At 40.0% G+C, this 12,481-nt stretch overlaps 1 protein-coding gene and 1 long non-coding RNA gene across 2 annotated transcripts in view; one reads left to right on the top strand and one right to left on the bottom strand.

The window, feature by feature from the left end:
• Positions 1-12,481, bottom strand: part of LOC117824808 (calsyntenin-2-like) — a 308,682-nt gene that overhangs the window by 154,654 nt on the left and 141,547 nt on the right. The gene's annotated exons all lie outside the window — the stretch shown is intronic.
• LOC117824809 overlaps positions 1-12,481 on the top strand; it is a 320,721-nt gene that overhangs the window by 167,172 nt on the left and 141,068 nt on the right. The window contains exon 4 of the long non-coding RNA XR_004633719.1: positions 640-747. This is a non-coding gene — a long non-coding RNA (uncharacterized LOC117824809). The remainder of the gene's footprint in view (positions 1-639; positions 748-12,481) is intronic.

Raw genomic sequence — 12,481 nt, 5'->3', positions numbered from 1 at the left:
TGGAGCCCATAACTCAACAAAGAACTCATCCACGTTTGTTTTTATGGGAAGAGCAACAGGAATATGTGCTTATGGGACACAACATGTCACGTTTATATACAGATTTAATTTGGAGTATGTTTACATGGAAAATTGCATGGGTATTTCTGGCAGTACGTATGCATAGAGAAGACTTTCTGTAAGGGGGATGTTAGGGCTGAAGTAAAGTAACATTACATTACATTTAAAATCCTCCTCCTCCACAAAGCTCTCCATAACCAGGTAACCTTCGATCCTTCAATGCCCACCTCCTCTCCCTACCACCTGACACCAAGCATCGAACCTACCCACCTATTTAGAACTGCCTTTAATGTATGATTGCTTTTAAATGTACTTTATGCTTTTCATTCGTGTTTTTATTAATCTGTTGTTTTATATGATGTTTTTATCCTCTGTGCAGTGTATTTGAGTATTCAGAAAAGCGCTTTATAAATAAATTGTATTATTATTTTGCCTAGTTGTCATTTTTCCCACCTGACCACGAACACATCATAATGTAACACTGTCGCCTTGTTTAATCTGCAAACTAGTTTTTATCCTGCAGATTTTAAATCAGAGTCAAACATTACATTATCTTATCTTCTTTTCTATTCTTTACAGGAGTTCTTACAAAGTTTGGGTGTGATGACCTCCGGGGAGGATGACTTCCTGCAGCAGTATCAGCAACGAAACATTGACAAGGTGATCTCAACCTGAAGATGGTCGAAGGTAGGACATTTAATCAACCTGTAGACATCTTCATGTGTTCAATCATCCTCACAAGAAACTTCCATTCTTCTTCTTTGTGTACACAAGTTGTGTCATCGATGTTTGTAGCTTGGTTTGCATGACGTGAATCGACTCAACATATGTTACACCATGGGAAAAATGGTAGCTCAAAGGTTATTGATTTCCAGGCTTCATAAAATGCAGAACTGGATCCTCAGTAGAACCGGGTTTCCTTCTGAACCCTTCTGAAAGCTTGAACATTGTTTCATCTCAGTGAAACCAAACCAAAGTGCAGTGAGTAAATATTTTAACACTACAGTTTTCTGCGTAGATGCAATTGCATGCTTCAGTTGATCACATGCTGTGATGTATCATGAGGTGATTATCTTGCAATGTATTGATTATCATGATGGTCATGATATCATCATGGGCCATGTGTCACACATCGTATTGTGGGTCACTTTGCAATTCCTACACCAACTGATTTTGTCCTCTTTTGCAAACATCCTCTTGAGAACTGCAGTGTTACATGAACGCTTCCTAGCAGGTTGTTCAGGAAAGAATACTGTAAATGGCACTTGTCTCCCTTTAAATGTCTTTGTCATTCTCCTTTAGTACACGTCTGTAGCACGACCTTCACTTTCCAGCTTTATCTATTTAATTAATCTGTTTACCTGCATTTCCATTATTTAGAGACCACAGTGAAAGGTCAGGGGCAACAGTTGTTACTTCACTGCTGTGGTTCCTACATGCCTCACAGGGGTCAACTGAATTGTGTTTTGCGGGTATAACGCATGCATATTAAGCTAATTCGTATTCAAACAGCAACGCTCCATGTTTTGTCTCTTTTTTGTTGTTTTTGTTTCACAGCTTGCCAGCCTTTATTGCAGATGCACTCTGCCTCACATATCAAAAACCTCCTGCTGGTGCCAAAATATTATTTGCATTTTGAAGACTAATGGCAATATCTGCTTTTAAAGGCTCCCTGAGTTTGTCACTGGGTTTCAAGCCCCTACAAACTCACACAGACAGGAGCCTGGGTGTTCCTCTAGGAACCGCTCTGCACCTGATCCAATAGAATCCTCACACCATCCCTCCACCAGCCAATCAATGTGTCTGCAATTAGTGTCGCTCTAATTAGAAACCATTGTTCTGAGCATTGGCTGAGGCAGTTCATTCATCAATATGAAATTAAGCAGCAGCCACTTAGCATGGGATTACTATCATGAGTTCATTTGTATTGGAATCAATTCATTTGCATTGCGGCAATCATGCCTCAAGGCTGCACGTGGGAGTTCCTGAGAAGTGTGTGAGAGGAGTCAATAAGGCTTGTCATATTTGAAAGAGAGAGAGAGAGAAAGACAGAGAGAGGGAGAAATACAAAGGGGAGAAGAGAGGAAGAGAGCACAAACTGTGAAATTACTGCCGATTTCTTCCCGAGGAAAAGTCACTTATCGCAAATCAAATAGAGTAAATGAAAGGAGCAGTGCAAACCAAATAGCCCATCTTAACCACCTTGGCAATATCCAGCAGCTAATAAAACATCCTGTTCTGAGACCCCCAATTTCACATCCTGTCTTGTACAGCTCTGACACAGGCGGAGGCACTTCAAATTACAATGAGAGATGTCATCACAAATCTATCATCACAAATGTATCATTAAGAAAGATGAGAGAGCTGCTGGATTTTCACAGCTATCTCTGTCTCTGTCTCTGTCTCTATCTCTGACACCTCCTCTCCTCTCTCTTTATCTCCCTCACAGACACACGCACCATCATACATATTGTACACGTGTGAACAGTCATGCACGCACGTGTCCATCCATACAAATTCCTGCTCTCTTTCTCCCTGGGGACAATGTAATGTAATTGTGTGCCACAGCAGATTCCACGGTCATTTCCATCCTAAATGCCAACTTCGGGGTGGGAGCTGCTCAATTAAGCAGCTTCTGTTGTTACAAAATCGCAACACAGAAGAATTTCCAGCTCCATGCAACTAACGGCGAGGAAATCAAATTAAAAATACATTCAAGTGCGTTGAATGGGAGACACAAATTGCTGCATGAATGTATTCCCCATCATGCAGTATGCTTGTTACAGAGTTGAAGACACTAGTGCAACCTTAACTTGTTTTTATGAGTCAGCTTCGCGCTAAAAGTTACCTCGCTGTGGTTTGGTAAAAATGCTACAGCCATTACTCAGTTGAGGCATTTCATTTGTGCTTGTATTGTTCAGGCAGTCGGTGTAAATGAAAGGCAGCGGAGAGAGGGAGAGCAGAAAACAGGACCTTGATGGAAAAGTGTACTTTCTTACGAGAGGCTGAGCTGGCTTATGCACACCCGCTGTAAACAACAATCATATATCACTTATGAGTAATGAGCCATACTCTGCTCATAATCACGGCAGAGAGGAACAACATCAACAGGCTATGAGTTAATTAGAAATACATAAAGGCAAGAGAAAAGGAGCCTTCAGTTTGGATGCAGGGGGAAGTGATGAAATCTCTTTTACTTCACAAAGGCTGGAAACTGGCTAGAAAGGTGGCAAGTCTGACATTAAAATCCTGGATGGGCTGTTAATAAGAAAAGAAGCCCACAGATGAGATGCTGCAGTAGATTTTAATATTCCTCCTCTTATTGCTTTGATTTCATGAACTATTTGGTTTGACTTGCCCCATATTGTAAGGGGTTTGAAGACAGCATAAGAATGTCTATGTTCTGCTATGTTTTTGGAGAGCACACTATGATCCCTGCTGTGCATTTCTCTTACAGGGCTTCCTTAATTTTAGAGTCCCAAATCATTCACCTGTTAAAAAAATAATCTGAATCCTAAAGTCTGGTGCAAAAAAACTAAGAGGAGAATAAATTATTAAATACAAAATAAAAGTAAGAAATCATGTGGCTGAGATGAGTGTAAAATAACACCACTGATGCATCACTCAAGGTTTTAATCAGTACAATCAAATAAGTTAGCAGAGAACACCACAGGAGACACTACCTCTGTGGGTTACTTCTTCCACCATCAAATACAAGATTTGTGTTCAAATCAACCAGCCTGACGCCTCCAGCAAACCAACCTAAATGTTCCTAACTGACACCTGAAGGTCTTAAAGTGTCACTACTTATTTAACCAGGAATTAAAAACTATTTACCACGTAGCTATAGAGTGGAAGCCACCGAAAACCCCCAGGGTAACAGTCTGACTTATACTCTCTGTTTATGTTCCTCTAAATAAATGACTAAATATCAAGTAGAGTTACAAGTTGGTAAACATGCTCCAAATCTCCATATGCATTTAATTTTATTAAGGTACACTAACTGCATAGTAACCACAAACCACTTTGATGATGACCCTGTTGATGATACATGTTAAATTAGCAGCTATGTTTACATGGAACACTAATAATCTGAATAAAGCCAGATCAGTCGTGCTCTGGCATCCGGCAAAAATAGAATTATTGTGTATCTGATCCCTTGCCTTCTGACCTCCCGGACCAGAGACGCAGCCGGAACGCAATGGAGTGGATCCAGTGGGAGTTAACACATTGACTAGAATAGAAACCTGTCTTTTGGATTTAACACCAGAACACAAAAGCTGAGGTGTCTTTTATAAAGTGCTAAAAAGAGCTTTCATAACGGGCCGTCCTTGTCTGCCTGCAGTGATTGTTGGGTCTAGTAATGATGGAAAGACAGGGCCAAGGCAGTGATGGTGTTCTGCAGCAATTAGACAAAGTGAGCCTCTGATGTCTCCAGCTTTTTGCATGACTAAGAATAGATAGCGTTGCCAATCCATGTTACATCACACAATAGATCATATAATCCATTTGTTGTAAGAGCTTTAATGCCAACTTTTCCATGTCATGTAATCCGCTTTGCAGAATTCACGCTCATCCCAAAACACTGAGACTTTTTTTGTAGGCACAAACTGGAGATAGAATAAACCCCTCTTTGTGAAGGCATTCAGCAGGCTGTAGATCAAGCTAAATTTGATTCCTATTTCAAGGGACAGGGAGCGCTATATGACCCTTGGAAAGGAGGCTTAGAGGACTGACAAATTGACTCACTAAATGCCTGCTTTCAACGATTGTGATTTTGTGAACGACAGTCCACTAAGGCCTAAGTCACCCTGAGAACAGAGGCTTTGGTTTCCCTGCTGACAGGCTCCTGTGAAAGGAACCAAAAGTCCTCCTAAAAGCCCTTCACTTTTATACTGAGATCTGTACACATATAGAGCAAAAACTCACCCACGCATGTGCGCATTCCCTCAAGAGCACAAAGTTAAAACTCTGAACATCTTGCTGCTTCAAATCCTGGTTGGGATTTCCTGCTCTGCAGCTTCTTTTCTCTTGCCAAGGTCTCCTGTATCTCACAGACATCAAACAAAAGCTGTTTTTGTCTAGTGTAGCAGCAAATTCAACACAGGAAGAGTCAAGACATCTCTTCTTTGATACTGTAACAATGCTTTCACTCACATTAAACAGACACTTTCCATTTCCTGTCTCATATCCAAGTTTTTTGTTTTTTGTACTTGAAACTTTCTTGTAAGAAACTCTCGACTTGTGGTTTGATGAATCAGAAATCAAAGGAAAAAAAGGAAACAAAGACTGGAAGCATTGAATTATAATTAATAAGCACGGACTCTTCTAGTAACACTCTAATGTGTTTGTATTCATTTTCTTTTTGTTGATGTTATTGTCACAGTTTTTTGCCTCCTTTCGTCCGACTCTCTCCTTCCGAAGCCTGTCATTGCTCACGCTCACACCCTGGTATAATTATATCAACAGATTCTAATTACTGTGGAGTCTTACGCAAATTTGTCTGCAGCTAATTGATGCCTTTCATCCAGAAAATTGTCAAAAATGTATTAATGCTTCAGTAGAGCTTTAGCACCACACCCATGACTCTCCTTTGTATCACTGTTTTTATTTTGTCCCCTGGCACACAAACAAACTTGTTCATCCATCCACGACAGCTGTGGAGCATAGTTGGATGTTAACCAGACTTTTAGGATGGCAGTCTTCCGTGTCTACTTCAGGCATCCTAGTTAAGTTAACTCACGATGCAATAATAATACTGCAAAGTAGGGCTGTCAAATGATTGTTTTTCAAATTGGGATTAATCACATTTTTAACCCATATTTTAAATTCCATGACTTTTTAATTTCAGAATTGTTAACTTTGTAAAGCTTTCTTACAAGTGTCATGATTTGGAAATCAAATGAATGCAATGAAATGTACCTGATGGCCTTGACTTTAAGGTGGTAAGAGATAAGACTGGCCACAGTGTGCCGACCTGAGCCAACTGTTGACTGGCTTGCAGTCAGTCGCCACCCAGTGCTGGGGTTAACTTTGATAAGTCTCATCTGGCTGAGGTGATTCCCACACTTCAAAACAGTGCTTTACCAGCTTTTGTGGCACGGTTGCCTGCTGACATCACTCTGATTGGCCGCAACAGCATGCTTAGCTCATCGTGAGACAGATGAGAAGTGTCCCTTTCCCATATACACTACGAGTCAAACCTATGGACACACCTTCTCATTCAATGTTTTTTATTTATTTTAATTATTTTCAACATTGTAGATTAATACTGAAGACATCAGAACTATGACATAATCTGGATTACAACAGTAGCCAAATAGGGCTATCCATTGTGTACTAACCCTACCTCTGAACAACACAACTGATGGTCTCAAACACATTAAGAAGGCAAGTCATTCTACAAATGAACTCTTGACAAGGCTCATGTTAATTGGAAACCATTCCAGGAGACCACTTCATGAAGCAGACTGAGAGAATACCAAGAGTGTGCAAAGCTGTCATGAAGGAAAAAGGGGGCTACTTTACAGAATCTAAAATATAAAACATATTCTGCTTTGTTAATTAAATAATTGCATATATGTTCTTTCATAGTTGTGATGTCTTCAGCATTAACCTACAGTGTTTCAAATAATTAAAATAAATACAAACCCTTGAATGAGAAGGTGTTTCCAAACTTTTGACTTGTAGTGTAGCTCATCATCTGGACATATTTGAGCCCCACAGGGTGAGAGCTCTGTGCAGCGCTAAGTGGGGATGCAGACGACTATTTTCCACTATAATACACAAACAAGAGCAAACTATTGAGAGCTGCGAAACTTTATCAGGGAGTTGGCACTTTAATATAATAAGTACAACATGCTTCGTGAACTGCACACTCTTGGTATTCTCTCAGTCTGCTTCATGAAGTGGTCTCCAGGAATGGTTTCTAATTAACATGAGCCTTGTCAAGAGTTCATTTGTAGAATGACTTGCCTTCTTAATGTGTTTGAGACCATCAGTTGTGTTGTTCAGAGGTAGGGTTAGTACACAATGGATAGCCCTATTTGGCTACTGTTGTAATCCAGATTATGGTAAAACCAGATTATGTCATAGTTTTGATGTCTTCATTGCATTCATTTGATTTCCAAATCATGACACTTGTAAGAAAGCTTTACAAAGTTAACAATTCTGAAATAAAAAAATCATGGAATTTAAAATATGGGTTAAAAATGTGATTAATCCCAATATAACAATTTACAATTCGATGCAAAATTCCTGGTGCTATCAGACTGTTAACAAGCCCACAGTTCAACCTGATTCTCTCATCCATCTGGCAACTCCCTGGGCTGCTGGATGAACTGTTATAACTTTTTATAGCCAAAGACGTTATGTACTTATAACTCATATACTCTGATGTGGGATACAATGGATTTATATACTTTATATATATAGACTCTCAGCCCATTAACACAACAGAGAATGGAGAGTTAAGGTATGGAGGCAACCTCATGCAGATTTTCTTTCTTTCTAAGCTTTTTGACACCATGTTGTTTTAGCTCCATGTTACTTCTTTATAGTGATCGCAGCGATGTTTAAATGCCTCTGAAGTTCCAAACAGCAGGGTTTTAGTTGTAAGAGAGTGTAATATCCCTCAATAGAAACAGAGTAACTCCATATAGTGCGTTCTACTGTTTCAACCTCTCCTTTTAACACAACTACTGACATCCAAACTCCCCCAAATCTGTTAATTCAAGTCCTTCAACCCTCAATAACACCAATGCCTTTTCCAATTTACAGCACACAACAGGGAGGTAGTTTTGTCATTAGCACTGCAGGCTCCCTCCTGACTGCTCTCCCTGTCGTTGGTCCAGCTGTGTCAGAGCTGCCAGCTGCTGGCTCAGCTCCAGGCTGCCTGTCACAGGGTCACTCAGAGAGACCACCACTCACAGCCTGTAAAACGCTGCTGATGGCTAAAACACTCACACCATCCATCATGCAGGTGCAAAGACTGTACTTATCCTCTGGGGACTTTACACACTGGCGCGCACATGCACACACAGGAACACACACACACACACCCCTTTGCCTTTGAGCCATCGTTTAGTGGAAGTTATTGATTAGACCTCTGTAATTAACACTTCACCCACAGGGAATAAATCAGAGCTGATGAATCACTTATTGTGGCGGTGGTAGTGTGTATATAGGTGTATTTTTGTGTGCGTGCACGTGTGTGTGTAAGTTATTGAGTCATTAAGGTTGAATGAGTGATAGCCAGGCCTTGGGGTGAGCTGAACTAAAACAGCCCTGGTAGACAGTATAAAACTGCTGCTGCTCTGCGATACTGTGACCTGAGGCATCCACCGTGGACTGACATTTGAAGAGCACAAACCGTATAGAGCAAAGGCTCTGCAGGACATAAGCATCAAAACACAGGTAGGAAATAGAGTGAAAACTATCCGTGACTCTGTAACCGTAATCCTTCAACAATCATAGGCCCGGTAGCGGTGAGTGACCGTCAGATGATTTCTTTTGTGACCTGCTGTCGGGGTCCTTAGGCTCACAAGGCAGGACTGATTACATGGCAGGTTGATTATAACTGCTCAGAAATTAACAATGAATCAAAATCTTCAGAACAGCCTGCTTCTCCTCTTACAAAACATACCTTAATTTATAGTAGAAGACTCTGTTCACAGTTTTGCTCCTGTATGTCTGATGATGTACCGCTTACCTGAAAGCTAAGCTGCTACTGCTAAATGAATTTCCATCACAAGTTCTGCCATGCCAAATATGCAATAGGAGCATTTTATAAGCTCCATTCCCTGCCCAGATTCACCCGTAGGCTCTAGCTCTAAATTCCCTGGGGAAGGTTATTAGCCTTACTCACCAATCACTGCTGCACTAAGTCTGGTGTTTTCTTCTGGGGACTGATGAGGTGAGAGTAAAAGGTGCCAAAGATCAACCTCCCACACATTCTGCATTCACAAATCCACTGAAAGTGAGATAGCTGACTTGGCTAAAGTTAATGAAACTGGCCAAGTCACTCCATGTTTACCTTCATCAATGCTGCACTGATTAACGTAGACACGTTGTGATCCTCTTTATGGGAGTACAAATCTTACGCCAATCTAAGAATCTTGAAGTGCTGTCAGTGTAAATGCACTGATTTGATCAAACTAGAGGCCTTGACACAAGTTATTTTCAATGCAAACTAATCATATGACTTTCTCGCCTAAAAATGCAATTTTACATGTTGCCTAATTAACCTATATCGGCCCATAAAACACATAAAATGATAATAACAGGTCTCAATGCAGACTCAAAGCAAAGAAAATGAGTCAAAAGCTTCTGTTACTATGTGGCAGGGAATAACTAAAAAGCCTATATGATCACACAAAACTTTGTTTGAACATGAAGCTTGATGTTACTCTACAGTTCTGTGGATTATCAGTGTAATATTATCCCTACCCTACAGTCTCAAGTACATTTTATGCCTCAAAAACAAGACAAAAGGTCTGCGTTAATAACTCTCAGTTTGTGATGAAACATCTGTCTCCTCTTCTTTATGACAATGATAAACTCACAAGTTACAACTCCTGATTGAGTCATTCACAGCATGTGGAGGTGCAGTTTATGCATTAAGATATAACAATCTGACTTCATAGCATTCACTTCAGAAGATAATGAACAGCCACGCCAGCTGGACTGACAGGTGCTTTCTGTTGCACACTTTAACGAATGTTTATGTGCTCATGTTGGAGTGTGTGCAAACTAAGCAGAGTGCAAACATAGCTGTCTGAGTAGACCTGTGTTTACATCCATTATGTTGAATGCACAGTTGCTCACTTTGGCTGGGCAGACTCAAGGGGTGGCCTTGGCCCTATTTAGAAACTGATTGGCCACCCCAAGATCCTAAACACACTATCTGAGCTGTGTTATGTTGTTGTATGTTAAGGCTCCAAAATCCTTCCTTTGTTTTCCTTGAGTTTGTCTTTCATTTAGCTGTTAGCATCCTGACACGCTAGAAAACACGCTGAAGTTAGCACGTCGCTATAATCTCCCTGTCTTTTTTTCCAATCAAGAATCTGTCCAAGTTCATTCACAATTCTACCTGGATATAAACTTAACTTAAAAGGTGAAGCTGTGGTCATAGAGAGGCCATGTGTCTGTAGATTTAAAAGTTCTGCTTGGTTTTTATTTGATCCAGAACAAAGAAGGAAAACTAGACAGACATGAAGGAAAACACCTTCAGAAATGCTCTCTAGGTTAGAACGTTCTGTTTCAAAGAAACTTTTGTGTTTCATTCAATTTTACCTTGTCTTGTTTCCAGTTTCTAATTCTGCCTGTCACAGTTGCCCTGCTCTCGCCTTCTGTTCTGCTCTAACATGGGGGAAAAAAAGAGCGCAGAGAAACTAAATCCTGAGGGGACAATTTAATTATACCCAATCCAGCTTTATTTTATTGCACATGCAGGAATCCAATTACCTTCTTAATTTAATCAGACAAGCTTTTATTAGCCAATTCATATTTTTTTTATTTTGTCAAAGGGTTCCAACCTCACCGTCTCCCTTCTTGTCTCTGATAGATCAGGAGCTCAACCACAAAGAAAGCACAGGGCTGGTGTTTTTGGTGCTTAGTTATAAAGGTCAATCTGAAAATTGAGGTTGGGATAATATATGCCATCAATTTGCACTCCATTTTCACATAGCCTGGCTGTTGCCTGTCTTTCTCGACAGTGTTAGGTGCTATTTCACTGATGGAATTTATTTTTGACTGACAGCACGGTGGGTATCAGTGGGATTCTCATCCAAATCCACAGAAATAATAACCCGGCTTGAGGATTGAGTTTATTTACTAATTTATCCGTTCATCGTATTTTGGTGAAGATATGAAGTAGATGCTTTGAATTACAAAAGCACACATGCACAGTAAATCTTTCCTGACCTTCGAAGGCTCGGGGAACGAGAGATCTGGGGGCTGTTGAGTCATTCTTTCTCGCAATAGATGGAAGTTAAATAAAAAATACAAGCTGTCAGACAAAAATTTCATTTCTAATAGAAACGGCTTCCCTCTCTAACTCTCTTACAGCTGTTGAGTGACCTTTTCTTTCATAGTGTTACTTTTATTTCAGGAATAATTACACCACGGCTTCTTTTGTTCATTTTCCTCTTTTCAGTAGCCATTGTGGATGATTTTTCAAAGGCTGATTATGACAAATAGATATATAAGGTTCTGATTTGATTACATTTTTTTTTCTTTTTTTTTTGGAGCTTTGAATCTTTGACTTTTTAGATATTTCTTTGAGCCTTTTGTGAATTAATTAACGTCTAAATTGAGACGGGAAAACTGAGAGGAAAGAGCTGGGGATAAGATGCAGCAAAGGGTTGTAGTCTACAGATTGATTGATGGGGCACGCATGAACTACTGAGCCAAACCCTTGGCAAAATGTATCCTCATTTTAAATCTTCATTTGCAACTTTGTTACTTAACATCAGCCTTCTTAAAACCTCAATACGATAAGGTTGGACCTATGAATCAGTCAGACATTGGCATCGGCTTTATTGGATGAAGAAATGTAAATAAAAACACCATATCCATTATTGCTTGAAGCTGCCGATCAGCCTGAGAGCTCTATCCCCTGCTGCTATTCATTTTGTCTAACCCAACTTTAATGAAACATTTTTTGAGTAACTAATGATTCTCATTTCCCACTGCAAGCTGGGTTAATTCTAGTTTATTTTCTACTTGGGAGTGACAACATGAGCCAACAAACCAAGTATCATCAGGGTGCATGTTGTGCATTCACATAATAACCAACTACATATTTAGTGGAACAAGTGAACTAAACTAAATGAAAATAATCCAGAAATAAGCTCTTAAATCTGTTAAGAGGATATTATAGCTGGTGTTTAAATGACTCTATTTGATTTACTAAAGCAAACCAAGCCATTAGAAAGACAATTCACAATATGCTATTTATGTATAATGCCTGGTACTGTTATTGATGGTTACCATTTGAACAAAGTCATTGTACTGAAAGAGCATTTGTTCACGTCGTCCAGCAAAGTGACACCACCCATTGGTTTCTGAGGAGGCCTAACAGAGGCCAAATATGGTGGTCACCATATTGGAAATCCATCCATCCATCCAAACCATCCATCCATTATCTTGACCGCTTATCCCGGTCGGGGTCACGTGGGGCTGGAGTGAATCCCAGCTGACTTACAGCGGAAGGCAGGGTACACCCTGGACAGGTCGCCAATCTATCAGAGGGCCATATTGGATATACTAATCCAAAATAACTCCACTTTCCTAGATATCAGAGAAGAGGTGGAGTTGAGGCAGTAGCCTAGCTGCATCACAAATTTTCACAACGTGCTAATCAACCATGTACTAAATTATACATAAAGTTGCTTGGGCAAAGTTTTATAGTGAATATATG

The sequence above is a fragment of the Notolabrus celidotus genome, chromosome 14, assembly GCF_009762535.1.
Source record: "Notolabrus celidotus isolate fNotCel1 chromosome 14, fNotCel1.pri, whole genome shotgun sequence".
NCBI lineage: Eukaryota > Metazoa > Chordata > Actinopteri > Labriformes > Labridae > Notolabrus > Notolabrus celidotus.
Note: the sequence above shows the minus strand (reverse complement) of the source record. Positions and strands in the feature narration are given on the sequence as shown.